We start from the raw sequence: 4,944 nt of genomic DNA, 5'->3' as shown, positions 1-4,944 counted from the left end.
AATGACCTGTTTTTGTTGATCCATTCAACTACCACAAATTCCAATTGATGCACATTCTTAGAACGTCGTACGGTAGTACGTCGAGACTTGTGAACGGGGGTGTACGCGGCCTGTTTTTTAGATTCTAATCCGGGAAACGGACCGCCACGATAAACGGCAGATAACCCGTGGCGGTGGAAGTTTTTCCCCGTGGCTGGTCTACGATTTAATCTGTCCGAGGTAGAGTCTCGCTTATCTGTCGACCGTTATCAAGCGGACCGGAGCGGAGCGGAGCCGAGGCGTTATCTCGTGGAAACGGACAGGTAAGCTCTGCTCCGTGCGCTCTCTCACGGATTAGAAACCGGAGACAGGCATCTGGGCAGGAGCAGGATGCACAGGGATCTGATTCCGATACGCTTTTGTATCTCGCAATAAATGCGAATAGCAGAAATTTCGTTATCAACCTTTGACCTCAGGAAGCGATTCGATCTTCAGTTAAACAAATTAATTTTCAATTACGTCTCCTGTTATAAATTAGACGTCTGAAACTAATACGCGTATCGTACTACCATCTTCGAATTGAAATTGAATCGTCCGCCAATGATCACGCGATCGAGCAATTAAAGCTAGGAGAGAAGTACGGCCGGACGGACGAACGGACGGAGTACAACCGCACGGTTTTCCACACAATGCTCGCGGCACACATTAACATACCTAATAGCGTCGCGGTTTCGACACACGGAGCAACGACACTTACAGTTAGGGTTATTAATCGCGTTCGAGCCGCTGGGAACGCGATGCATACGCTTTAACAGGGAAATTATCGAGGCTTCGTGAACACGCTCCTACGTCGCGAGTGAACTTTCCACGGAGAGCCGCAAATGCCTCGCGTTTTAACCCTCGGGTGAATCGGCGCATTGATCGCGAACAGAGATTCGATCTTCGTTAATAAGAGAACCAACTGATTTTTCTTCCTCGGTCATCTTTCATCCGGCTTCTCGTTAGGTCAAAACGCGAGGAGGAAATGAGAGAACGATTAATAGAATAAAATGGACGAACCAACTGCAAAATTAGCAATGTCCTTATAAGGAGCCGTCAGAGAGGATCGTAAAAATGTTTATGATTAATTTCCAGATGAATTACACCGTCGATTTGTCTTCTCGTCTCAGCTAGTCTTTAGCCACTTTCCCGATTTTCCAATTAGCCGATTTTTCACTCGACGCTCCGAGATAAACGATATTTTAACTCGTTTTAGTTTATTCAATTGGAATCTCGGCCAACGTCTAGTCTAGTCTGATCTATTTTGCTCCCGTTTAACGACGTACACCGTGTATGCATGTACCCTGGCCCCCGCTTGGTGCAGAAGGAGGCGTCGATTTAAGTAATGACAGCCGTAGGCGAGAGACACGGTACGGTGACTTTCTCTCACTCTTCGGGCTACACGCCGAATAACGATTATTACGCGTGACTCGTCGAAACCGAAACGGCCACCGAACGGCTCTCCATTCGCCGGACACTTTACTTTTTCTCCGAGCAACAGTTCCACGCCAGATAGCAGCGTTAATTTACTTATCTTCAGTAAAACGAAGTACATATACCATCCGAAGCAATTATCGTAATGTAACGATCCATTAACATTAGAAAGTCGTGGATCTGAAATATGAAATATATTGATTATAATGTAGAGACGAACGTGCACAGAATGATGGAAACACGTGAAATTTGTAGATGAAGATTTGAAGAGTATAAAATATTTGTACGACTTTGTCGGTTTATAAGAAACTTATTTAAAATATGTTTAAATTTGATCGCACGTACATTTTCGTCGTATATTCATCGAGACCCTTTGGCATGGAACGAGAATGAAAGCGTCGTAAATGAAAAATACCCTGGCTGGATTCGGGTCAGCCAATCGGAGTACCGATTTACGAGGACGCAACCAATTTACGAGGTTCGAGAGCGGAGTGGAGAACGGAAACGGGTATACCTACTGCCTACCTGGACAGGTGGCCCGCGGTGTGGACGTCGTTCGCCGTTCCCTCGGCTTTAATCGCGACCGTTCTCGCTCCGTCGTATTTTATCGCTGTCTCGCTGTACCGACGCGACGGCACAGAGAACGGGACGGAAAAGAGTCTGGTTCGCGGCCAGGGCTTTAACGAACCTTTACGAGAGGGAGAATCAATCGAGGGTGGAAGAAATATTAGGGGTACCCTTTTAATTTATGCGTTGCGCACTGACTCACACCATTGATTCAGTTTTATACGGTGTAAAATCATTTATCTCGTATTCCTACTGGCTAGTGAATTGTTCAATTAACTTTCTTAGCTTAATCAAACTGATTAGAATCTGTAATTAGAGTTATCTAGCAATTCTGTTTAAGATAAATCGTAAGTAAATTAATATCTTCTTGATTGCGTTGGAATGTTTATTCACGGTTGTGTGAGTCTGTCAAATTTTAAGAAATGTGATAATTTTTAAGAAAGACTTATAAAATTGTTCTTAAGCTACAGGGAATTTTCAACGTATGATTTCTAATATTCTAATTAGCGATGGGATCAAACACCTCGCAAATGGATTCGAACTCTCTATAAATACTTTGGAAAATAGATAAGTATAGTCGAGCCTATGACAGATAGTTTCGAACCTTTCACAAGTGCTTTGGTAAACAGAAGTAATACTTGCAAATATATTCCAATCGTAGGCGAATATATTAAAAACTATTATGAATATCGTACCAGAAATTCTGTCATTGTTGATTTATATTTTTTTTATAAAATAAAACAAAATGTTTTTAATCATCATAAAATTTCAATATGTAATAATTGTTTTAGTAGCCTCGCAAAAATTTCTAAAATTTTGCACTGCGTTTCATTAATGTGATATCTAATAAATAGAAATTTTAATGCTTTGACATTGTCTTTATTTAAGGGCTCACGCAACCTTAGAGAGGTACGTGAACCCTATGATTATTTTTACCTTCCAATTCGGTGGACTGTGGGAAACGGATACAATGGTGAGACTTTTAGAGGGTTCACGGTCTGACGAACCGTTCCCGGTTTGCATAAAGAAGTTCCTGTGGTGCTTAGAGCGCCCGCGACACCATGAAGTTTCTTTGACTCCGTTTCCCGGTGCTGACGACCCGTCAAACCGTTTAAGTGCGGTGACCAGCCGGCAGTTCGCTAAGGGGTGAAGAATGCGGAACTACATTCGTCGATATCAACACGCGTCAATGGATGCCGGAACGGGAACGTAGACAAATTAAAAGGATCCCGAGAAATGCTGATACTTCATAATCAGATTGTAGATTTATATAAAATGTAACGTTTATGGTAGCCAGTTTAAAGAATGCATTTTAATATGCACTCGCTTTTAGTATTTTATGTACATAGTTTCATGCATCAAATATAAGGAAAAGGAATTGGAATTACGAGTGTTCTGATAAGAAAGTATGGTCCTCTAGTAGGAAAAGCATTTTACATTGATGAAACGGTGAAAGTTGAATTCGGAGGACGAGTGCCCTATGATCCCATGGCCCGATGGAGACGCGGGAAAAAAGGCGACGCTCGGAGCGAGTAACTCCCACTCGATCGAGCCTTTTGATGTTTAAGAATCATCGTCACGGTCTAGGAAACGTGGGAATAATAGATGCCGGATTTACACGGTTCGCGGCGCACGGTTCTCTCTCTTTACTCTTCCTTCGATTCCCGTTTTCTCACCTTGTTAGATCGAGGTGCGCGGTTAAAAAAGACGCCGAGCCGAGGAAGACCATTAAATTACAATGCGAAATGCCAGCGAGTGAAACGTGTCTGGGTCGTGACTATCGTCTCCGATGAGAAAAAACGGCTTAATATAGCAACCCGATCGGTCGAGTTTCTTCGTGCGCAGCGGTAACAAAAACCGTTGTTCTCGCTTAATCCGCGATAGCAAACGAACCAGAAAAAAGGAGGAGGGTATTCTTAACGGCGTACACGAATTCGTGAAGCTCACGTTTATTTAAATAAATGGCAAAATTAAAAGATGGTTACAAATTGATGTAATGCATAATCGAAGTGATCATAAACATCTTGGATTTATTTCAACGAGGAACCTGATTTTCTTCGCGGAGTTAGGACGTAATTAACGAGACGTTAGGTCGCTATTAATAAGACGTAGGAGAGAACTTGCTGGTAGAAAAATTGTAGTTTCCTCGACCTTCGACTTCTCCCCGAGCTCTTCTTCTCTGCTCGGTCCATAAATCTCGCAAGAACTGTCGATGTTGCGCGGCGGAAGATGGAAACTGGATATAAGCGCGGCGGAAACGGCGCACGAGGCAGTGATGCGCCTCCGGAGAAAACGACATCGTACGAGTTCACCGCGTCTCTGCTGGGTGCGTTGACCCAGCTTACGGTTAACTCAACCCCGGGTTGCACCTGCCGAGGCGCGACGAAGGGCCGACCCGAATTAAGCGATTTCATTTCGTTACGCAAATCTCGGGTCGATCAATAAAAAACGTTTAGAACCCAATCTCACGCCGTTTAGCGTTGATTCGGTTTTTTATGGAACGAATGTTTCTCATAATCAACTTCCCTAATAGATTACTTAAAATCAAGCTTTAACTAGTATTTCTAGTCGGTCAGCTGCGAGATTTTCATCAGAGTTCCTGTATTACGGTGTACGTGAATGGGCCTGTGATGACTAGTGAAACGTTGCTTACGGACTTGTTCTTCCAGGGAAAAATTTTAATAGCTGTTGGATATTTTCTGCGCACAACTTGCTGCTTTTGTTCGATGTCTCGTATTTGACTAGTAATGACAAAAAACATTAAGAAAATATACCGTTCGCTGTTATAAAAACAACTTCTCTATCTCTGGTTTAATGTACTGTAAATGGATTGGGTTGTCCAGAAAATTCTGGTCTTCATTTTATTCAGAATAATCATACATTTAGAATAAAATTATTTAAAATCTAAAACACAATTAAGATTTT

The sequence above is a fragment of the Ceratina calcarata genome, unplaced genomic scaffold (assembly GCF_001652005.2).
Source record: "Ceratina calcarata isolate Rehan_Ccalc_2016 unplaced genomic scaffold, ASM165200v1 scaffold97.2, whole genome shotgun sequence".
Taxonomy (NCBI): Eukaryota; Metazoa; Arthropoda; class Insecta; order Hymenoptera; family Apidae; genus Ceratina; species Ceratina calcarata.
The sequence above is the reverse complement of the archived record's forward strand: the minus strand, read 5'-3'. Positions refer to the sequence as shown.